Genomic DNA, 25,656 nt, shown 5'->3' with positions numbered 1-25,656 from the left:
TGGCTGACATAAATATGTTTTATCCTCTTGACTGCTAGATTTTTAAAAGACACAATTTCTGGGCAAAGACCTTTTGAAAGCTAACATGCACCACAAATAGCAGCCACATAAATCAAATCATTTTATGCAAAGAGGCAATTTCACATAGCTTATTTCAACAGCAGAATTGGGAGGGAAGTTGATGATAGCATTTGTCTTTTTAAAAATATGACGATCAGCTCAAGACCCCAGGGAAATAATTTTTATAAGGATAGAACCTATGGAACCAATTGGTATGGAAACAGAATAGCAAAGTCATCCTTGGTCTACAAACCTTTTTTGAGGATAAAGGAACATAGGCTATATAAGTGCCCATTTTGCAAAAGGCACAACTCCTATTGCCAGAGACGACCCTAGGTAATTTTCAACAGTAAGCAAACAGTATTTTGCCCCCCCCCCCCCCCCACCAATCATTGATATATGTTTTCTGTTCGTCATGGGAGTTGTGTGTGCCATATTTGGTTTAATTCCATCATTGGTGGAGTTCAGAATGCTCTTTGATTGTAGGTGAACTATACATCCCAGTAACTACAACCTGCATATGTCAAGGTTTATTTTCCCCCAAGAGCGCCTCAAAAGTGCCCCTGGGCAAAATCAACTATACTGCGAATGCTTACTTTGTGTAATTGGTTGAGCCGCCCCTGCCTATTGCATAGGTTCTCTTGTAGAGGAATCAATTAAAACACTATCATTAGAAATGGGTTCACCATAACTCTGTCAAACTATCACCTTTCCCAAAACGAGTGGCAGCTTTGCAAGTGTGACTCTATGTATGACACCAATTGACTGCCAGAGTTCGATCCATCATAGAGATGGTTCTAGCTTGACATCAGTATTGCTCACTCAAAAACCTGGACCTCATTTCCCATCGCAAAGTCCAAGATGATGCAAGGCCATGGCAAATAGAAGATGCAATACCCACTGCAAAGGAATACACTGGAACCAAAAAAGCACTAACATTCACATGAACAAAAAGTCTATGTAATACAGGGGCTACTGGCAAATTTATTACGAAAGATAATGTGTAAGCTTTAACCAGAGAGAGCTCATATGTACTCAAATGCTTTGTGAGAATTAATGTATCCCTTGGTGCTATCTGCAGGTGTACAGTTAAGAATGCTCTGCTTTCATGCAAGATATTAATATATCAGCATGAAATTTGGACGAAGATGTTAAAATTCATCCACATTGTCCATATTGAAAAACTGCCTTCCTGTTTGTGGAGTCCACCAAAAACATTTCCAGTTTTGACCTCAGTGTGGGAGAAAAGGAGAATTTTCCCCTATTGTCACTCAGTATTCAAACATTTCATAATATATCAGTGAATTATTCTGTTCAGAAATATACATTTCTTTCAGTCAAATTCCGAAACAATATAGATCAAATTAAGATCTGGAGTAGATGCGGGAGGAGGGATAGTATGTCCCTAGCTACATCATATAAGGACAATGTCATGGTGAAATAATGGACAGATAAAGAGCTGAACTTTAGTAAAATTTAGTTTTCAGTCTGGGGAAAGATTCTGAACAATACTTTCTAGTCATGGCATGAGAGAGGAGAGATGGTACAAAATCGCTTACCCTCATATACAGTTGGCTCTTCATTTCCACGGATTCCATCATCCATGGCTTAAAATATTTTGAAACATCCCAAAAGCAAAACTTCATTTTTCTATTTTATATAAGAATCCCCATTTTACTACACCACTGAATATAATGGGACTTAAGGATCCACAGATTTTGATATCTATGAGGGTCTGGAATCATATTCCAGAAAATAGAAGGGTGCTGCATTTGTTTTTCTCCTGTAGGCTTGAGTTCTATTGTTAGATTTAGGAATAGTTTGTCTCACCCAGCATGCTTATAGTACCCATCACACTTCCTCTCATTTCTGACCATTACTTTTCAACTTTAGCCATACCCTTTAGTGTGCCCGATCTCTGACCTAGAACATGATCTTAAGGTCTCTAGGGCAGAACCAGGTGCAATGCATCTATTAGGAAACATCACTTGTCTCCCCCCGTTCTCTGTACCACCTTTCTTTGTGTGTCTGCAAACACAGAGTTAATCTTATATTAACTCAACAGCAAATATAAATCACAAATGCCCAGGTGCACAAAGCAACACAAACTAGAACAACTCAGCGTCCAGGTGGTTGCATATTTGTTTGTTTGTTTTTTTAAAAAAACTGTACATTTTGGGGAAAGGGGAGAAAAAGTTAATTTTGGAACTAATTCATTCTGAATTGATGAAGCCTCAGCAATGGGCACGGGTTCTCAAATTATTAAGAAAATTGGACGCTGGTTTATCGGATCTATGCTTGGCCATCGCAGGTGTTGCTTTGTTATCTCTTGCAGATTATAAGATACAGATGAGAAGCCATCATGTTCTGATGTACAGCTGCAGCTTTGTCTGCTGGGCAGCATGCCAGGTTCACAATTGCCATTTTGAATCGCAGATGGAATTGGGCAATGTGAGCATGTTTGAATGGTTGGCAAGAAGGGCTTATGGTGGCGTGGTATGGTGTTCTGCCTCTGCCACACATCTTGATCATTTTCACCTGGGTAGTGATGAAGGACCTTGATTTTTCAAATGCTTGAGGCCGTGGGAATCATCCAGTCTTTCTAGCTTGGAGTAGTTATCATTTCGTCAGCAATTGTGTCCTGCCAGGGAAGGGGCCTCTTGTTATATTGAGATGGCTTCCAGGAAGATCAATCAGGGTTTCTTCTGCACCCAGATATAATTCCCTAACAGCCAGAGCTCTGCCAAGTAACTGGCATGTGAAGTGTTAGGCTCAGCCATTTCCTAAGCATGTGGTCCAAGGCAGTCCAAGATCAAACACAGAAGCTAGTTCAAACAGAGGATCAAACAGCAGAATAGTCAGGAGTCCATTTCAAAGGTCAATAACATAGAAGCTCACCAAAATTCAAGAATAGTCCAAGTCAGAATCTACACACGTAGTCCAAAGTCCAAAAAATCAATGTTCACCAAAAAGGTAATAGCTATAGCTCTTTCACCAATGTTGCGCACAGCAAATGTTTTATTGCAGACACCAGTTATTTTTGCTGCCCAATAAAACTCTTACACCTGAGAGGCCCTCTTCTGGGCCAGCCTATTGGACCTTCTCAGCTGAATAGCATCAACCCTTAGCTGGAGATGGGCAAGACGAATCCACTCCTGGTCTTGGTCCTGCCCTGAAGAGCTTGATCCTGCCCATTTTCTTCCAAGCCTAGGGTGGCCTGCTCCTGATCAGCATTAAAGAGCTCCAAAGTCTCAGGCTGGTCTGATGGCTCTTCTACATTTGCATCTGATTTGGTTGCAGGGAGATAATCCTCTAATCCAGTGGTTCTCAACCTGTGGGTCCCCAGATGTTTGGCCTTCAGCTCCCAGAAATCCTAACAGCTGGTAAAATGGCTGGGATTTCTGGGAGTTGTAAGCCCAAACACCTGGGGACTCACAGGTTGAGAACCACTGCTCTAACCCATCATCTTCATCCTCTGCCAAGGTCCTGACATCATCATCATCATCATCATCATCATCATCATCGTCATATTTAATTACTTATTAATCGCCCTCCATCCGAGATGCTCCAGGCGATTTACATTGCAGAAGTAGGAAGTACATAGCAGAAGACATGAAAAAGGAAAACAAATATTTCTTAGAGATTTGTTACAGGTTGGGAGGACTCATTTGGCCAGCCTGTTGGGGGATAGGGATGGAGTAATGGCACACATTTGGTGAAGGATAGGTCTCTGGAACTGCCTCTATGGATCATGAGATCTATAAGGAGTGGAAGAAAAGCCATTCTTGTGGCTGCCTGATGGTTTAAAGCTCATGTGACTTGGGGGTGGAATCCTTGGGTTAGCTTTCCAGTAGACAGCTACCTGGGGAACAACCCAGCTTTTGGGTCCTCCTTGTGGCTGGGATGTTTTATGTAGGACAAGCTGGGGAGGTGGTCTTGGAGAGGTTGCTATTTCCACACACTTTTTTGCACATCTCAAGGGTTAATACTTAAATATGTGATACTTTAATTAAAAAGGCCCTTATATGACCCAATGGACGAGAAAGAGGAAAGAATAAAATGGCTGCATGTTACAGTAGTGCAGAAAGGGAGTAGGTGTGGTAAAACAAGCAATAAAGAATTCATTATAATACAAACATGAAATATCCGAGTATAGGAATGCAAAGATAGTTGACTTTAAGAAAAATATATTAAAAAGCTGCCTTGGATCCTGTTTTGGCAGTCAGGTAGGGCAATAAATAAATAACTAAATTTTCTCAACCACAACAATTGAACATTCATCCCAATCCCCACATTCCCTTTTAACAACAAGCACCTTGAACAACAATATTATTTTCTTTAAGATATTCAGACTTTGCTTCAATGAGTCACAGTGGGAATAGTATTTCACTGTTAAATTGTATCTATGAAGAATTTTTTTTGCATGTTTTCTTGCAATCTAGTAGTATGGATACTTGAGAACTACCATTTACATTTATTAGAACCACATAAATGGCCAGAACTCCTTGAGCAGACAGTACCATTCATAAATTCAAAGTATAAATTAGGAGCCAGAGGAATTTGGCAAAGGCTTTTGACAGCTATGTTGTTTGCAAACTTATTCTGATATTTTGTTCAGCCTTGGGGTGTCCGTAATTCCAACATAGGAGACCATCACCTTTATTCTATTACCTAGACCTCATAAGAGAGGGGGAATGAACCATTGTAATTTATTTTCTGTGACTGAAAGCAACCCAAACTTTATTATAGTCCAAAATGATCAGAGAGGTGAAGGGGAATAAAATTCACAATTATTTCATCTCAGATACCAACTCAATAAAGAAAGGATATTTGTGATCAGCACATAAAGGTCAATCAGATTAAAAAATGTCCAGACACAAGAGTAATATTTTGTAAATGAATTAGGAGTCGGAGATGCACCGAGCAGAATCAAATGAATTCAAATGTCAATGAACAGCCAGAGAGTTCAGCAGCAGAAAATCATTGCTTCAAGTTTGCCATTGTGCTGGAGATGATATTTTCAAAGGCAGGATGCCTAAAGGCAGGAAGATTGTGATGTACATGGGAACCTCAAAATATGGTCTCATTTTCAGATAACCTACAAAGATATTCTTTGAAGGCCCCTTGCTCCTTCAAAAGATGCTTTTGCTTCTCTCTTGTTACCTCATGGGCCTTGAACTGCCTCCCATAACATCTTTGTTATGCCATCTCTGTTGCTTACCTTCATATTCTTCCCCAAACCCTTAGTTTTTATGTAAAGCCTTTGGTAAAACTATCTAACTTCCAAGGAAAGCAATAATTAAGCCCAGAAGTACATGCAATAGAGATATCCACACAGTTCTGATTTCCCCAATGCCATTTTCCCTGTTCATTTTCTGTTTAATTTCATTGTGGAAGCTGTGACTCTATAAAGCAGTGGGCACATTGGTGGTGTTATATGAATAATGATAACAAAAATGACAAAACAATCATATTTTGCAACACACTTGCTGTCTTTGTTTGTCAATAGAAATAAGACTTTAATTGGATAGATGTAATGTTTGTCTCAGAAATACAGGGTGTCTCAATGTACAACATTTCAAAAGTAATAAACAAATAAATAAATCAGCATCTCGCTCAAAAAGGTGAGTGAAGTAAGAGTAGCAAGAGAATGAAGTTGAGCCAAGTAAGAGAATGAGGGAGGCAAGAGTTTTGGATGGAGTAGTTTTGAGTGGTAAGTAATGATGACCAGACTGTTTTTTTTACCTGCCAACTTTAGGGCAATGGAGAGGGGAAGGAAGAAATTATTCTTTTGTCATATTTTGAAAGAAGGAAGTTCCTTTGCCTGCTTAGAAGGGGGTCATGAGGAGGAGGAAGAAACGGAACCTCCCCTCCAATCACCCTCAGATCTACCATGCCAATGGTTAAGATAAGTGAATTTGTGGTCCATCAATGTCTAGAAGGCCACAGATTCTCTCTATTTGGGATAAAACTGGGAATAAACTGGGATAAAGGGAGAGGAAATTGATCCAGAGTTCATAACAGTGGCATAATGAAAGTGACTTCTAAGAAATGATAAGAATTGGTTCAGAACAAGGACAGCTAAGTTTAAGATTCAGAAGAGTCACATACTAAAAATCTTTGTAGGATTGTTCCGTTTCATAGTGGGGAGAGTTCACGGCCAAGATTGTTCACCAGAATGTAGCCACAATATAGTAGCTATGCTTTGTCTTTCAATCCAGCCTCCAAAACCTTAAACTCTAAACGGATGAGAAATGGAGTTCTCTGGTGCTGGCCAGCAGGTTGTAGTGTGAGTTGCAATAGGACCCTACAGAGGTCCCTACTTTTGCTCATTGCATGGCAGCTCATTGGTGGGAAGAGACTGGATAGTAGGGATGTGCAAAACTATTGTTAGTCCCCAAAAATCATTAGTTATTTGTTAGATTTGTGCAAGCGAATAGCTATTAAGAAACTTGCAGGAAAGGAGGAGAAAAAAAGTAAGACTCAAAACGCCAATAATTTTCCTTAAGATTCTGTAACATTTGGAAGTCTCCCAAAGTCAGTTTAATTTTCAGTATAAGCATTAAGCAAGTTTGGTAAAATGAAAGACTCCATTTCTAGTGCTTTGCACAATTAAGACCAAGGTTGCTTACTGGTTGTCATAAGGACAGCTGGGGTGGGACTAGCTGAGCTGGACGTGTGACTGAGGACACAGCATTCTGGGAAATGTAGTTTGGGAAGGCATGGCCCTCTGTGGCAGAAAATTTATAAGGCTATGCTCTAAACTACATTTCCCAGAATGTAGTGCGCAGCATAAGCAAGCCCCAATGAGGGCTGCAGCAACCAGCTGTTTAGAGTCAGTCTGATAATAAATAAATTAAATTATTGAATCTGCAAAGAGGACTAAAGTAAGTAAGTAACAGTATAAATCTGTGCTAATTGAAGTACTATGGTTAATTGGGTGTCATGGAGACACATTGTTAGATAGACATTCAAGGGGATTGCTGATGTGGCTTTTGGGGGGATACATATTTTTGTCTAAATCCCCCAAAATCAGTAGATGTATGAATTTTTCTGAAACTTTCTGATTGATACACTTGTTATCTTGTGCATTGTATATAAAATTCAAGTAGATAATTATTGTAGTTTTATGTGTGTGTGTGTGTGTGTATATATATAATTTGTAAAAAATTAAAATTCCCCAAAGATGAGTGAATGAATGTAACATTCTGAAACTTGGTGGGCAAACAGTAGAAAATGTGTGGTACAATTACAGCAAGTTTCATCACAATAGCTCTAAAAATGAGGGAGAAATGATCCCCTGAAGTTTCCCACTTGCTCAATTAGTTACTAAAAAAAAAACCTAATGAAAAAATTGTTACTTCATCATAGTTACAAAACATTGATCGCACAGGCCTACTGGATACATCATCCTTCCATGCACAATTCAACAGGATTGTGGACTGCTCTCTCCTGGAATGGCCATCTGGATTTTAAGGTGGGTTTTGGGGATGTTAATACTGCCATGATTGTAAAGCTGAATACCAAATGGTTACAAGGTTGTAAATCTAGCCATCAACTTCACAGCTGTCTAGCAGGATGCCAGCCCATATCTTTCAATGTCTTTCGTGTCAAAATGTCTTTTGTGTCAAAAACTCCTTACGTACAAAAATCTAACATTTTGATAGTCTTACAGGTGGACTTGAAAAATGGACTGGTCTCAACTTGGAAGCAAATTTCAAATGTCAAGATGAATAATTTTGTATTGTAAACACCTTTGCTCTTCCTCTACCTCAACATCAGAGTTAAAAATACACAGTAAAACTGCGAAGTTTACTTCCATAAGAAGACAGCATATTCACACTATATAGCAATATTACTATGATTCTACTTTAACTACCTCACTATATCCTATGGAATTATGGTATTTTTTTAGTTTGGAGAGGTTGCTAGAACAGCAGAGAATTCTAAATATTTCTCCCTCAATGGAACCATGGCAGCTGAAGTGGAATCATAGCACCATAACTGTGTAGTGTGAAAGGACCTCTGGATAGCCTTGAAAGCACATTAGGTCAATTCATGAAGATTAGAACCATCATTTTCTACTTGCTTGGCTATACCATCTACTCTTTGAGAGCCGGGGCCCTTCCACACAGCCATATAACCCAGAATATCAAGGCAGATAATCCACAATATCTGCTTTGACCTGGATTAGCTGAGTCCACACTACCATATCATCCAGTTCAATGTGGATTCTATACAGCTGTGTGGAAAAGGTCTCAGTATACTTCTATTAGTTCCTGAGAAATTTAATGGAGAGTGCAATTTCACATATCTTGTTAATAACTCTCCCACAGGCTATGTGATTCCAATAGGCAACTGGCATCTGGCCAATATGTTGGCCTAGGTAAACCATTGTTCTGTTCTAGAATGCCTCTTCTATATTCCTAACCTTTTAAAAATGGTAATATTTGTGTGACACTTTTCAAAGTTGAAAAATATTTGCAAAATAAACCTAACATATTGCTTTAACAAACCATCTGTCAGTAATGAAACTCTTTTTTTTTTGCCAATTAATTTATGCATATGCATGCTCTAACATCCTGCGGTATCCTTAAAATGATTTGTAATATTTTAAAGTCTTCACAGCAAATAAAAATTGCTTAGACTCAAATACAAAAATCAAAAGATATGTATTTATTTTGCAGTAGTAAAAATTTATTTTAGGATGCATCTACATTGTAGAATTAATGCAGTTTGACAACACTTTTGGTGAGGCACCAGCACTATTTGACAGTATTTGACACTATTTGGGAGATAATATTTGACACTATTTGACACTATATGGGAGTCCCCAGTGGCGCAGTGGGTTAAAGCGTTGAGCTGTTGAGCTTGTTGACTGAAAGGCTGCAGGTTCAAATCTGGGGAGCGGTCTGAGCTTCTGCTGTCAGCCCCAGTTTCTGCCAACCTAGCAATTCAAAAACATGCAAATATGAGTAGATCAATAGGTACCGCTCCAGCGGGAAGGTAACGGCGCTCCTTTCAGTCATGCCAGCCACATGACCTAGGAGGTGTCTATGGACAATGCTGGCGTTTCGGCTTAGAAATGGAGATGATCACCACACCCCAGAGTTGGACATGACTGGACGTAATGTCAGGGGAAAACCTTTACCTTTACCTTGGGAGAGAAAACTTAAACAACAACTCCCAGGATTTCGTAGCATCGGTCATGGCAACTATAGTGGTGTTAAACAGCATTAATTTGACAGTGCAGGTGCACCCTAAATCTTACTATATCCCATTCTAGTTTGTTTCCTCATTTCTTATGCAAATACAGGAATGGTATCCAGATGAAGTTGGAGAAATTGTTTGAAGGTGATGTGGGCAAATGAAATTATACAATAGAGAAAAGAATAAGTATCCCTCACATTACCTGTTTTTCCATGCCCTATCAATGACTCCTAATGCAGCTTTATTGGCATTTTATGGAATATAATGAAAAAAGTGCTTTTTGTTAATCACTCAATGTAGCATTGTGAGAAATTATATTTTTTTGTACTCTGTAGCCAGATCTCATGTGACCAATTTTCATTAAGAAAAAACATTTTCCACCTCTTTCTTCCTATCAATCACTTAATTCTCCTCATGTCTAAAATGTCTCATGTACTCACTATAGTTGCATCCATTCGTTTCTCTTTGCTATGGGAGAAAAAAAGTCAAGAGGATTATAGGAACATTACCACTACTCCAGATAGAACAACCCATTCTTGAATTCTGTGTGTGTGTTTGTGAAAAAGAGAGGGATAGAGAGAGAAAGAGGCAGTAATGATGTTCTTTAGCTGTTCCTATGATATAGTGAGTAACAGTTTATTGCTTATAGTGAAAGGCCATTGCAAATCCTATTTTTTATTTACTTCATTTCTACCCTGCCTTTCTCACCTGAAGGGACTAAACGCAGCTTACAATTCTGGCAAAAATTCAATGCCGGTAAAAAACGGTACTAACAATAAAAATTAAACAGTTAAAAATGATTAACAGTATGCTTGAATGGATGGTATCCTTGAAGTGACTGGCTTAACCTTGAAGGAGCTGGGAGTGGTGACGGCCGACAGGAAGCTATGGCGTGGGCTGGTCCATGAGGTCACGAAGTGACTGAACGAATAAACAACAACAATAGTAAGCAATAATGAACATATACAATAAATAATAAATCCTAAATGGCAATAATAACAAAACTAACAATACAAGTTTCTAGAGAAGGTGGTTGCCTCTCAGCTCCAAAGTTTCTTGGATCCATTTTAATCTGGTTTCAGGCCCGGTTTTGGAACTGAGATGGCATTGATCACCTTGCTGGATGATCTACGAAGAGAGCTAGATAGGGGGAGTGTGTCCTGTTAGTTCTCCTGGACATCTCAGTGGCATTAAATACCTTTGACCATGGTATCCTTCTGGGCTGTCTTTCTGGGATCGGGCTTGGGGACACTACAATGGCTCTGGTCTTTCCTGGAGGGCTGGTCCTGGATGGTGGCGCTGGGAGACTCCTGTTCGACCCCCTGGCCAGTGGCCTGTGGGGTCCCTCAGGGCTCGGTTCTGTTCCTCATGCTGTTTAACATTTACATGAAAGTTCTGGGAGAGATCATCCAGAGTTTTCGAATTCGGTGTCAAATTTAAGCAGATGATACCCAAATCTATTACTTCTTTCCACTTGAAGCCAAGGATGCCATCCTGATCCTGAACCGGTGCCTGTCATCAGTAATGGACTGGATGAGGGCCAACAAGCTGAAGTTAAATACAGACAAGACAGAGGTACGTCTGGTCAGTCAGAAGGTGGACCAGAGTGTGGGATTACAGCCTGTATTGGACAGGGTCACACTCCCCCTGAAGATACAGGTTCTCAGTCTGGTGGTGCTCCTGGACTCATCATTGACTCTGGAACCCCAGATGTCAGCAGTGGCTAGGAGCGTCTTTGCGCAAATCTTGTGCCCCAGCTGTGCCCCTGAGATGCCAGATCTGGCCATGGTAGTTCATGCTTCAGTCACATCCCATTTGGATTACTGCAATGCTCTCTACGTGGGGCTGCCTTTGAAGATAGTTTGAAAGCTTAACTGGTTCAGTAGCCAGGTTAGTAACTGGAGTACTGCACAGGGAGCATAGTCCTTCAATGTTGCGGCAGCTCCATTGGCTGCCGGTCTGTTTCTGGGCTAAATACCAAGTGCCGGTTGTTACCTATAAAGCCCTAAATGGTTTGAGCCTAGACTATTTGAGGATCCCAGTTCTGCTTATAAATCTAGACAGTAATTGCAATCTTCAGAGGGGGCCCTCCTCTCGGTCCCATCCCCATCCCAAGCATGGTTGGTGGGGACAAGAGAGAGGGCCTTCTCCATGGTTGCTCTTTCTGTAACTCCTTCCCTAATGAGGTTAGAACTGCCCCTTCACTCCTCTCCTTAAAAAGCTATTAAAACATACCTGTTTGTTTACATTCGCTTATGGAGAGGAAGCTGAGTAATATTTCATGGCCCCCATCTGACTGCTTACCCTGCTAGTATCCCTCTATTTGTAGTGCCACTTGTCATTTTATATTGTAGTGCCACTTGTCATTTTTGTTGGGTTTTTTTGTCATTTTATATTCTTAGATTTCATGCTCCTATTTTTAAACAGAACTTAACTGCTCAATGCATTTGATGAGGCCATAATCCATTTGTGTGTTGAGGATTGTTTTTATCTGTTTTTAATTTTATTTGAATGTTAATTTAAGATGTTGTTTTATATTGTATGGGACATTTTAGAAGCCGCCCTGAGTCCCTTCGGGGAGAGAGGGCAGGTTAGAAAAAGGGCGGGTTAGAAATAAAATTATTATTATTATTATTATTATTATTATTATTATTATTAAATAATACCAATAATGCAAAACACCACTTGCATAATATTTATGGCACCACATGTGTGTGTGTGAGTCTGTGTGTATTGTTGGCATGATTATGGTGAACTGGGCCTTTGGAAAGGGGTTCTGAAATTGGGATGCAATTGTAATGCCAAAAAGTCTGCTCTATCTCTAGAGAATAGTAGGACCTGCTTAAGGGATAGGACTTGCTGCTTGAAGCAAAGACCCAATGGAAACCTCTCTTTTCATGTACAAGAGCTGGCAGAAAAGGCTGCTGTATTTTCTTTAACAGTGACAGTTTGATATTGTCTTCTACTGAACATTGGAAAGTGGAGTACAAGGGGCATGGGATTGGCTTTCAGGACCACTGTTTAAGATTTGCTTGACAGTAGAATAGACTATCTTGCAAGGGGACTGGGTCACCTTTACTGGAGGTTTTTAAACAGTGATTAGATGGCCGTTTATCAGGAATACTTTATTTGTAGATTCTTCCACTGTCAGCTTTTGGACTAGACCAGTGCTTTTCATCCTGATGTGATGTGCAGAACTAGCAACCCACATCACTCCCCACCGCCATGTGCACTTGCACTATAATTATTGAATGGTTATTATTATTGTGCTGTCAAAGGCTTTCATGGCCTTTGGAATCACTGGGTTGTTGTGAGTTTTCTGGGCTGTATGGCCATGTTCCAGAAGCATCCTCTCATAATGCTTGTTCTTGGTCTTGCCATAAGAGTAAAGACAAAGATACACAAAAAGAGGAAAAGTGTTCTTACCATACATTACGGGAAACACTGACCGCATAGTGATGAAAAAACACAACCTACAAACTATCTATAGACTCATTAAGAAAATCTAATAAATGCTACATTCAGCAAAGGACAAGAGGGATCCTCTCACCTCTGCAGGAACCTACAGTATACCATGCAGCTGTGGACAAGTCTACATGATGATCACCAAATGCAGCACCCAAACATGAATCAAGGAACAAGAAAGGCACTGTAGACTGATTCAACCAGAGAATTTAGCCATAGCAGAGCACTTGATGAAGCAACCTGGACACAACATATTATCTGATAACACAGAAATGCTGAACTACTCTAACAACCACCATGTCAGACTACACAGAGAAGCCATTGAAACCCATAAGCATGTGGACAGCTTCAACAGAAAGGAGGAAACCATGAAAATGAACAAAATCTGGCTACTAGTATTTTTTTTATTAAAAAAACTCTAAAATCAGAACAACAAATAAAGAGCAACACTTTATAAACAGGGGAATTCCAGTTAGGAAACAATTAGGGACAGCTAACACCTCCCAACAAATTATTCACTCAGGCAAGAAGCAGCCAGGCATTGAAGCAGCAAGGCTATTCAATGCTAATCAAGCTGGCCAATTGAAACATTCACACTTGCCTCAAACAGACAAGAGTTCTTTCTCCCACCCTGGATATTCCACAGATGTATAAACCTCACTTGCCTAGTTTCCAACACACCTTACAACCTCTGAGGATGCCTGCTATAGATGCAGGCGAAACATCAAGAGACAATGCTTCTGGAACATGGCCATATAGTTTGGAAAACTCACAACAACCCTGTTGTTGTTGTTATATTATTTATACCCCACTTTATCTTCCCTGAAGGGGACTCAAAGCACCTTAACAGAACAATATAAAATATATAAATATATGAACATTAAAACAGGATTAAATATAAATAGTGTCAAAACATTCCCATTTAAGAACCATTAAAACAAATTCAAAGGTAAAAATCACAGCACCTCCTGAATTGATCTTAAACATCTTCATCTTTAAAAGCCTGCCAGAATAAGAAGGCTTTAACCTGCCTGCTACTACTTTCAGAAGCACTGAGGCACCTTACTCAAGTTTTTTGCTTGGCATGTGTCAGTCTCTTTCATCAGAGAGGATCAGGGATGGGGAACCACGACTGTTTCAATATTTAAAAAGAGAAAACACACTTTAAAAGGCTGGGACAGTATGATTGTAAACAACACAGCACACTAACAAATGGTTTTCTTAAAAGCCTACATTTCTGAAAGTTTATCTGAGTAAAGAAAATATTCCTTTGCCAATGAGAAAATAGCATGTAGTGTATTGTTGCAGTCTTCCTTGGGAGGCAATTACAGAGCCCAGGAACAGCTGTACCTGTGAAGACAGCGATATATTAAAAAGGGTCTCTCCCTAAGGGTACATCTTCCAAGAAATTTCACTAGTCCTTAAAAAACAACTGAAAATTCCTTTGATTTCTTCCTTATAGTTTTTGTAACATCTTTATCACAATTACATTAATTGCATTAACCAGGAATTATTACAGTTCATAACTTCACTAATCATGTTGGTTTGGATGGTCCAGGGTAACATATGCATCACTTACATATGTTTGTAACAAGATTTTGGACATGATCATCTCTGGTTTCCTTTTCTTGAGTGAACAGAGATACCAATTTCCAAAGATTCATAGGATCTCATGTGACTGAGTAATGTTGCCACTGCAAATTTATGGTCTCAAACCTACACTTGCTGAGCTAACAAGAATGCAAGGTGGGGAACATTAATGAAGGAGGATCTGGAGGGGAAAGATCCCTAACCCTTCATGCATATCTTACAAAAAGCCTCTTCTGTTTTCTTTTCTTCCTGGGTTGGTTTTATGTCCACTTTTGGTACCTGCTGAAGAAAAATTAATTTAAGTCAGATGGGGTAGGGCACAAAAAAACAGATTAAACACCTTTTCCCACAAAGATATTATTTTACAACTATCTGTAGCTGCTTCCATTCCCCATGTTTCTCTCACAATGTTTAGTTCTGTCCCTAGTGATGTACCATTTGCGGCCCTATATCAGCCTTTTTCTTCCGCAGAAACTGAGAAAGGGAATTTTAACAGCCCGAGAAACCAGAGGCCAAATGCCGCCTCCTCTTTCTGAAGCTACACAGTCCTCTGGAACAATGTAGTGTCAGACTGACCTTGATAATTGGTCCCATAAACTAGCTTCTGTCTCTGTAGCAACATTCACAGTGCCAGTCAAGAGTTGAAAAGAAGAGGTATCATTTTTAATGATGGGGGATACTAGAAGGAAAGGAGTGTGTGTGTGTGTGTGTGGGGGGGGGGGGGGAAGGAATGTTAAAATTTAATTGGCTTATGTTTGGCTCCAATTCCCAAGGTGCCTGTATGCTGAGTAATACATGCCAGCCTTTTTACAGGCTCAAATATGAGACCTAAAGATCACTACTTCCTTCTAGGCAATCAATTGCTTGTTGCATTTTCCCTCAAAACTAATGCAGAGTGCAAATCGATGTTTTTGTAAGTTATGTGCTAATAGAACTGTAACTCAGTGGAGAGTGCTCATGCTCAATGTGCAGCAGCAGCTTTCCTGCTCATATAGTTACTGGAGTAAATAAAAGGAAACCAAGTGTAATGAATTAATTGTCTACATAATAAAAATTCAACTGTGTGATAAATATAATAACAGGTAAACAAATTATTTGCAGAATTACTCATTGTATGAACAGGCATGCATGAAAGAAAATGCTCAAAGGGATGCAGTTTGTAGACAGTTTCTGCAAGGCCATCCCTGCTATTGTGTACAATTAGGCAGAAAGCACAAATTGTCAGGTTGCAAATACCAGGGAGTAGTTACTTTAATGCTGGGAGGCAGTGAAGCTATGTTTATTGGCCCATTCAGAAGTATAGAGCGATCCAGGGAACTGTAGGATCTTCCTAGAGTTCAGAAACAGAAGAAATGAAAAGAAGAGGCTCATTCAACCACAAGGTTTATGTTTAGTAAAGAAATTGTTCCTTTGTAAAACTCTTTTTGCATTTGAAGATGTACACCATCTGTAGAGTGCAGGAAATTTAATACAAAGAGGCAAAGAACTGGTCAATCTTGAGTCTCCTGGGAATGTTTCTAAAGTTAAACCCAAATATTGCCTTCAGGGCTCCAGACTACACCCGGAAACCTTCCTCTAAATTATGTAAATGATGACCCACTCATGAAATAAGAAGAGCACACAAGATTTCTGGGCATTTTGAGAAAATATCTTCAGATAAAAGACCCTTCAATATTCAAGAAAGACTGGGAACCCTTCAAACATTCCCTGGAAGAAAACTCAAACATGGGGATTTCACATTTCAAATGTTAATCTATTACATTATATTTTTACAAAATGAACTATATAATGTGGAAACAACAATAAAAATTCTTACGTATCTGAAAAAAGGATATGTAAAAATTTGACGATATATTTCAATAAAAAATCTGCCAACCTAGCAGTTCAAAAACATGCAAATGTGAGTAGATCAATGGGTATCGCTTTGGCAGGAAAGTAATGGCATTCCACGCAGTCATGCCGGCCACATGACCTTGGAGGTGTCTATGGACAATGCCGGCTCTTCGGCTTAGAAATGGAGATGAGCACCCACCCCCAGAGTCAGACACGACTGGACTTAATGTCAGGGGAAAACCTTTACCTTTACCTTTCAATAAAAATAAATAAATATGATAAAAATATGAGCCGTTTTATATAATAATAATAATAATAATAATAATAATAATAATACTTTATTTATACCCCGCCACCATCTCCCCAAAAGGACTCAGGGCGGCTTACATGAGGCCAAGCCCAACAACACATCAGTAAACAACAAAGCAGCAAGCAAATAAAACTACAATTAATATAACTCACATATCAGCAATAACAATGGAGCTCCTTAAACAGGGGGGTAGACCGCTCCCTGTAGGTCACTCCAATTAGTAACCTGGCTGCTACCTGTTGGACCAATTGAAATTTCCAAGCCCTCTTCAAGGGCAGCCCCACATAGAGTGCATTACAGTAATCCAATCTATTTAAATGAATTCTTATTTAAACTTTGTCCCCTTAGATCTGTAAAATGGGGGAGGGATATCATGTGACACTAGCAGGGTCAGTTGGTCCCACCAGATCTCCAATTCCATTTTTCCTGGGTGAAAACCCCTGAGCCCCAGGGAGAACCTACCTGCTGAGTTGCGCTCCAACCTGTCATCTAGTCAAAGGCTAACCCACCAATTAAATCCCTAAGTCACGTGACCTCTAATGCAGGGTTCAACCTAGAGGCCAGGCCCAAGGACAGTCTCCTTTCATATGTTCCAGCAGAAGACCATACAGCCTAAGCCCTGCCTTTCCCTCCTGTCTGTCATGGTGTCTCACAATGTGGTAGAACATCAGAAGCACCTCCTGTTGACTATGCTGCATTGAACATTGTGCAAGAGAGGAAGGGAGGGGTCCATATACTTTAGCCTTGACCATATCACTGTTAGTTGTTTGTCACATTTGAAAGATCTTGTTTCTCACAAATTTCCAGAGTGGTGAACCAAACAAATAGAAATCATGTCACCACTATGGGTCTCTGCAATGGAGGCCCACCAAAGGAGATTGTTAGGATGGAGGGTATGGCCGAGATATAAGGGCATCCTGCTTAATGGGAAAGCGGAGATTAAACCTTTTGATCAACTTAAGAGCTCTTTTGGCAATATAACTTGGTTACATTATATACAAATTAAAGAATATTTTAAAGAGGATAAAAAAACTGGTTTTGACTGGGAGGAAAACACATGGGACAAAATATTAAAAACCAAAAAGAAAGTAGTAACAATACTCTATAATAAACTGGTGCAATGGCTTACGGAAACTGAACAGGTGAAAACATGTATGATTAAATGGGCAGAAAATCTGAGAAGGCCCATTCAATTTAGAGAATGGGAACAAATATGGAACAAAAAGCTGAAATACACTTATGCCATGGATTTGAAGGAAAATTGGTACAAAATGTTTTATAGATGGTATTTGACCCCAAACAAATTAAGCCATATGTATAAAAACGTTTCAGACAAATGTTGGAAGTGTGGTGAACAATCTGGCACATTTTACCACATGTGGTGGACATGTAAAGAAACATCTAAGTTCTGGTCATTAATACATGAAGAAATACAAAAGATATTCAAGAGGAAGTTTAAAAAGAAGCCGGAGTATTATCTATTAGGTCTTACTGACTCTGATTTAAAACTGGATGAGAATGAAGATAAGCTATTTACTTATTTTACTACAGCAGCAAGGATAATTTTTGCCAAACATTGGAAAAATGAACAGATTCCAATTTTGGATGAATGGAGGGAAAAGGTTATAGAAATAAGAGATATGGACGAATTAACTTTTTTGTTGAGGAAAAATACCGGAAAACCGTTAAAGAGGACAGACTGGACTTTTTTCTATGACTATGAAAAGAAAAATATAGAAAAACACTAGAGGCTAAGAAAATATAAGTGAGTTTTAGAAGAAATGAGAGAAGATCCGGAGGCTGGAGTGGAAGTCATTTTAGGTTAGTTTATGTTTTTTTTTTTGTCTTGGGCCCTGTTTTGTTTTTTGGCCCCTTTTTTTTCTTGGGGGGGGGGGGTATGAGGGTTTCCTACTTTTCTATCTTCTTCGTTATTGTTCTCCCTCTTTCCTTGTGTTGATGTGCAAAACGTTTAATAAAAAATATTTTAAAAAAAATATGTTCCAGCAGAAGACCATACAGCCTAAGCCCTGCCTTTCCCTCCTGTCTGTCATGGTGCCTCACAATGTGGTAGAACATCAGAAGCACCTCCTGTTGACTATGCTGCATTGAACATTGTGCAAGAGAGGAAGGGAGGGGTCCATATACTTTAGCCTTGACCATATCACTGTTAGTTGTTTGTCACATTTGAAAGATCTTGTTTCTCACAAATTTCCAGAGTGGTGAACCAAACAAATAGAAATCATGTCGTGAATGGGATAACATCACAGTGACACATATACTTCTTTGAATGATTATGTGCTGAAGACAAAGACACAAAGCCCTCACTTGTTGTAGGAGAATAATGCTTTTTGCCTTTTTCATATAATCCACCCACATGTTTAATCTGTAGTGCTTTTTGATGCTAACAATGATTTTGTAAAAAATACTCCTCCCTTTTTGTTATTCAGCAGCTAGCCATTTCCCACATAACCTGCAGCACCAAATCCAGAATTTTTAAAATCCCATGTAAATTCAACATAGGAAGAACCTTCCCCTTCACACTGCATTTAACAATCTCAGATAATAATGAATAATCACTTCAAAGGAAGCTTCAGTGCTTTTAGAACTATTAAAGCATGTCTAAAGGCAATCCTTTTAGGGCTCCTTAAGAATACAAGGAGAGTCAGACAAAAGGCTTATATATATGGTCCTGGAATCTTTTCACATTACACAATGATAGTGCTATGTTCCATTTTAATTGCCATTCTATTTTCAGTCCTATGGAATTCTGTTATTTTTAAGTTGTCATGTTTGTGTACTTTCAAGTCATTTCCAATTTATAGTGACTCTAAGGTGAACCTATCATGGGGTATTCCTATCAAGTTTTGTTCAAAGCATGTTTGCCTTTGCCTTCCCTGGAGGTTGAGATAATGTGACTTGCCCAAACCATTGGGTTTTCATGTCTGAGTGAGGATTTGAACCTTGGTCTTTATAGTCCAAATCTCAAGTCATAGATCCATACTGTGCGGGTGTATATCTTGATTTGCAATGTAAGGAGAGATATTTAGAATTGCCAACTAGGCAACATTAGTGCCTCATAAAACTATGGAAGTCCACAGGACATTGCCATGCCAGTGAAATAGAAACCATGGCACTATAAATCTCTAGTGTCAACAGGCTCCTGTGTTCTGTTCACATAGATAGCACCAAACCAGTTATCCATGGGAAGCCCATAAGTCAAAATGACTGCCACAGCAGCCTCTCACTTATCTTTTTTCAACAACTGAAATGCAGAAGTATAAAGCCATGTGAATATATAGACACACTCTCTCTCCATGGGTTTGTCAAATCTTTAACAAGGGAAGTTTTTGAAAGTGCTGTCACTTTCCTTGCTTCCTGCCCCTTCATTTCTCCCTTTTATATGTATAAGCCTCCAGAATTTTACCATAAGATTTCCTTAAGAATATTGAAAAAGCTTTTAGACTAGAATTTTAAAGCTCTACTCTTACTTTATTATATAGATGAATAAATTGCCATCTGTATACTTGTGTAACATCAGTAGAAACAAATGTGTGACTCCTATTCATTTTGCTTTTGCCTCCATTATACTACTACATTTTTCATATCACTATTGTTTTGTTAGGTTAAAAGGAAGGAGCCCTTGGTAGTGCAATGGGTTAAATCCTTGTGCCGGCAGGACTGACAGGTCGGAGGTTCGAATCTGGGGAGAGCACGGATGATTTGCAAGATTTTTCAGAGGCAATGCTGATGGAATCTTTCCAGAAGTCGAGACTGACATTTGCCGACAATCAATGTTTCGCAGATGTACAACAGAGTTGGAAGTACAATAGCTTTATAAACAAGCATCTTGATATCTTCAGAAACATCCTGATCCTCAAACATTCTCGGCTTCATTAAAAAAAATACTGCTCTCAGAGAGCTCAGACAGTGTTGTATTTTGGTGTTGATATCAGCTGTTGTAGAGAGGTGGCTGCTAAGGTAGTGGAAATGGTCAACATTAGTGCCATCAATGTAATTATGGAAGATATTTTCCTGATCCCTCTGATGCTATGAAATACATTTCCCTGAGCCCCTATGATACCTCTTATTGATGATACCATGTCTCTACTAGGTTGTTCTTGTCCCTGCATCATCTTTGCTCTCCTTCCAGTGATCTTTTTACTACCTCAGCTGTCACCTTCACCTACTCGATCAGTTTTCTCTTCCTTCCCCTTTAACTAGGCCTGGGTAACAACGCAAAAATTTGTTTCTAAAATCAATTCGTTTTTTGGGGGTTTTTTGTGTTTCGATATTTAAAATAATTACAAAATTTTCCTTTTTAAAAGTTCAGTATTTACGAAATTTCGTTATTATTAACGAATCAATTCATTAAAATGGCGGACGCGGTTGTGCAACATGAAAATATTAGTTTTAAAAAATAGTTTTAATAATAATAGTTTTTAATAATAGTTTAGACATGCCTAGCTCTTTCAGCTGCTCCTCATAGGGCTTAAATCTCATAGGGCTTAAATCATAGGGCTAATAGTTTTAGTCCGCCCCCTCTCTATCCCTCCCTCCCTCTCCCTCCCTCCCACCCACGCGGTCGCCTCCGTCTCGCGCACGCAGTGCGCGCACAGCCAGAGATAGAGGCGGAACACATACCACTTTAGAGAGAGGGAGAGAGAAGAATCGGGTGGTTGCTCCGCTGCTGTTGCTGCGCCTCCTCCTGCGTTTCCTTTTCCCGGCGGGGGAGGCGATCGGGGGAGTCAGCGGCCTTGCCGCTGCTGCTGGGCGGCGGATGCCAGGGCCCCGCCGAGCGGGCACGCCGGACCACCCCTGCGCCGGGCCGGGCATGTGTGGGGTGTGCGCATGCCCAGGTGAGCCGGGAAAAGGGGGAAGAAGGGGGCGGGGGGAGCCAGGGGAGCGAGGGGAGGAAGCCAGGCCGGGAAGGGAGCTTGCTCGCTCAGTCTCTCTCTCTCGCCTGCCTTTCCTTCTCCTTGCCCCTGCTCGGGCCCCTTTGCAGCCAGGAGCTGAAATAATAACGAAACAATTACAAAACAATTACAAAATAGCTTTAAAAATTCGTTTTTTTAAAAAATTGCTCCAGACTGATTCGTTATCGTTTTGTAATTCAAAAATTAACCAAATCTTTTAACGAATTACGAATTAACGAAACGAATTGCCCAGCCCTACCTTTAACCTTTGCTTATCCTGTTATCTCTTATCGGTCTGATTCTGTCCAACCTTCCAAGTTCCAATGTGCTACCACCAGGTTTTGTCTGTTTGGCTCCTCCATTCTCCAATCCATCTTCATCAATCCCTGACATTTGTTTCCTTCTTGCATTGTCTCTGATCTGCTCATTCTGATCTGGCATCACATGCTCCTTTCTGGTCAACTCCAGGCTCTGTGCCAACTTTAAGATTGGCTTATTGTCACAGCATGCCTGCTCCATGCTGACATCATGAGAGGCAGGAAATTCTGCTACAAGCCACAATGGTTCTTCATTGTCCAGTGGAGAAAGTAGCAAGGCAGAGAATAAAAACACCTATTCTAACAAACTGTGATGGCGAAGCATATATAACCCAATTAAAAATATTTCAGTTTGCTTTTTTCTCTCCCAATGACTCGTCAACTTTTCAAACAATGGAGCTCATAACCATTAATCATCTGGGCTCAATTTGTGTTGGCTAACTCATTTAACTGCAGAGCAGGCAGGCCTCTGATGCTTTCTGTGTGCTTAACCCCACTAATAATTTATCAAGCACAACACCCATTTAATTGCTCTTCGGTGTCCATTAACTATTATATTGATCTTCTTCTTGTGGCATTTGCCACTTGCTCTGAAGTCTGGTTTGTTTAGTACTATAAATATTAGGTCTTCATCAGAAATCCACCCCCTGGCCCTTGACCTTGCTGAGTGTCATGTTGGCTTGCCAATGCCAACTTACTCACAGTTATAAAGCATTCTTCCTTTTTTACATCAAAGTGGCAATCCTTGGCAACCGTTTTGCAGTGTGAGCAGCAGAAAGGACAAAATGTCTTGAGGGAAATGAAGGTAGTTTTAAAGAAACAGCAGTGTTTATTTCTTGTGTCATTTAGAATTGTCTCTTTTCCCATTTGGGGCCATTTAGTGTCATTTAGTTGTTATGAGTAATGGAAAAGGTGATATAGGGGTAAAGCTTGAATCCAAAGAACCAACAACCACAGTGGTTATTGTGCTACTGAAACAGTTCCAGGCCTGGTCCATGGACAATATTTTGAACTGAGGGGGCAATCAGTATCCAGAACTTGTGGGATAAAGAAGCAATGGCTGAAGAAGTAACAAACACCAAAGGACAAATCAGAGGTTAGCATTAAAGGCAACATGAGACTAACTGAGCCTCCAAGAAAACTTCATGCTCAGATAACATTTGTTCCAACTGGTAAAACTTGGATGGATAGGGTCAGTGGAAGGCCAAATATACTTCACTGAGAAGCTCCTGCTTTCAGTTTGATAGGTCACCATATGAGGCAACCATCCATAGATCTTTGTAGTGCCTCCAGTGAAAGGACTTCACATTGCATTTTAATTCAAACTTCTGTCGAAAATTAGTGGACTTTCAAAAGCAGTGCATGGATGGATCCCACTCAAACACTTGCAAATCAGACTTCCTAACTGCACCCTTCATGGTTAATAGCTCTTTCTCCCACTCTGGACATTCCGCAGGGTTGTGTGTCTCTCTGTGTGTACATATATGTACACACACACACATGAACACACATACAAACATGGATGATATCATGGGTTGAGTTAGGTTGTAATAACTACTTGTATGTGGTTTTTAGCTTAGATTTAAAATTTGTTGAAATTTGAAGCATATAACCCCTTGGGTTTGACGTGAATGTGGGTCCCCCTGTTATGATCTGGTCATCGACCATAATAAAGTTTACTTACTTACATATACATATATATACATATATACATATACTCATTTGCTTTACCACCATTAGATCCTCTGAAGATGCCAGCCACAGATGCAGGTAAAACATCAGGAGAATATGCTGCTAGAACATGGCCATACACTTCAGAAACTATACAACACTCCAGTGATTCCAGCCATGAAAGTCTTCAACAGTCCATGACGGATGTTTACCATGTTTCTACCTTCCCAACAACGTGCCCCTGGGTGTGTCCAATCACCCAAACATACATGCTTCCAGTACCTTTTGGATATCCATTAATATTGCCAATATGGTGTGCTAAGATGCCACCTATTGGTAAGAACTGTCATCATAACAACAGAGTGATTTTGTAATGCATCAAAATATTGGACTCCCTTTTTAATGTTTGCAGTACCCCTGGGAAGTGTATATCAGCCATATGATTAATTTTTGTTGTTTTATTGCTGAGAAAGGTGAGGAATAAGATGTTAAGTGCATTGACTTTGAATGAGAATCTGTTTGGGATCAAGACTGAGCAATCCAAGGTCTCAGGTTTAGCTGTAATCATTAAACACGGCCATTTCTCTTGCCTGCTTGTCATTTATCATCCTTGCTCCACCTCCATGTCTCTTTCTTCAATTTTCCATGAGCTGTTCAGCACATTATCTTTCACAGCCTCCTACATCACCCATCTGCGGTTATTTTCATTGTACTTTAGTCAGTCAGACTCAGAGGCAAACATCTCATGGCAGTTCATTATGGCAATGATTACTATTTTTGTTTTTGTTTGTTTAACACCATTCTACAGTATAATAAAATAAAATAGGACTTGCAAAAAATATATGTTGCAGTCTGAAGTGCTTGTATTTAGGATTCCACTGGATTTCCAGGTTTCCATTGCCTTCCTCAGTTTTTCAGTCTCCCTTAACAAACATTCTGGATGGAATCCCTGGTGCCATCTTGTTCATGTATTCAGGTTCCCTGTGGAAAAGGTTGCACATTTTCATCCAATGCACTGCATCTATATTCATTTAAAGGTCATGGATTCAAAATTGCATATTGAGAGTTATTGTGAATGTTGACATGTATGTGGACCCATGTTTGTTTGTCCATTCAGTTGCCCATTCGCTTCTTTATTTAGCTGCATGTTCAGTTGTAACATGCTGCTATTCAAAGCACGAATCTGCATACCACAACCATGCAGACATTCATGTTGCACATCTTCATTGAAGGATCTTGGCTTGTGGTTTGTGACCACTGAACATACTAATTCTTGATTGGCCTGTTTTGCTATCCCCTCAAATTTAGCTCCTTCTTGTGTGTGGATGATGCTGTGCATAAATGAAGCTTTTTGTGTCTTCCTAGGTATTCCTACTAAAAGGGAAGTGTGGGGAGGAGGGATCTAGCAGCTACATTGGGTTTATCTCAAACACCTCAGTATAAACATTAGAGCAGCTCCCTCCCTCCTGGCCTTCAGAAGGAAAGTGAAAACCTGGCTCTGGATTGATGCATAAGTACCAGTTTATATTAGTGATATCATGTTGTCAAAGGCTTTCATGACTGGAATTACTGGGTTGCTGTGAATTTTCTGAGCTGTATGGCTTTAATTGTTTCTTTTCTGGAAGTCTCCTGTTTTTGAGTCTTCTTCTTTCTTTACTGACTTGATTTTGGAGGGTTTTTAAAAATACTGGTAGCCAGATTTTGTTCAATTTCATGATTTCCTCCTTTCTGTTGGAAATGTCCACATGCTTGTGGATTTCAATAGCTTCTCTGTGTAGTCTGAAATGGTGGTTGTTAGAGTGGTCCAGCATTTCTGTGTGTCCAGGCTGGTTCATCAAGTGCTCTGCTATGGCAGAATCAATCAGGGCAGCCCATCACCTCTCAAACAAGGATTCACTCAGGCAGGAAGCAGCCAAGACTTGAAGCTGCAAGGCTATTTAATGCTAATTAAGGCAATCAATTGCAGCATTCACACTTGCCTCAAACAAGAGTTTTTTTCTCCCACACTGCACATTCCACAGATATATAAACTTGCCTTGTTTCCAAAAAACTTCACAACCTCTGATGATGCCTGCGATAGATGTGAGTGAAATGTCAGGAGAGAATGCTTCTGGAGCATGGTCATAAAACCTGGAAAACTCACAGCAATCCCCTAGTGATATCACTCTCAGTGTTCTCTGCTCCATGCCAAATGTGCCCAAATCCTTCAGCTGTTCTTCACAGACTGTGATTTTTAGACATTTTGTCATTTGCTTGCCCTCACGTTCCATCTTGGCAGGGCCAGTCT

At 39.9% G+C, this 25,656-nt stretch overlaps 1 long non-coding RNA gene across 1 annotated transcript in view; it reads left to right on the top strand.

Moving 5' to 3' along the window:
- Positions 1–25,656, top strand: part of LOC132772619 (uncharacterized) — a 101,658-nt gene that overhangs the window by 38,226 nt on the left and 37,776 nt on the right. The window lies entirely within an intron of this gene.

This window comes from Anolis sagrei, chromosome 4 (genome assembly GCF_037176765.1).
Source record: "Anolis sagrei isolate rAnoSag1 chromosome 4, rAnoSag1.mat, whole genome shotgun sequence".
NCBI lineage: Eukaryota > Metazoa > Chordata > Lepidosauria > Squamata > Dactyloidae > Anolis > Anolis sagrei.
Note: the sequence above shows the minus strand (reverse complement) of the source record. Positions and strands in the feature narration are given on the sequence as shown.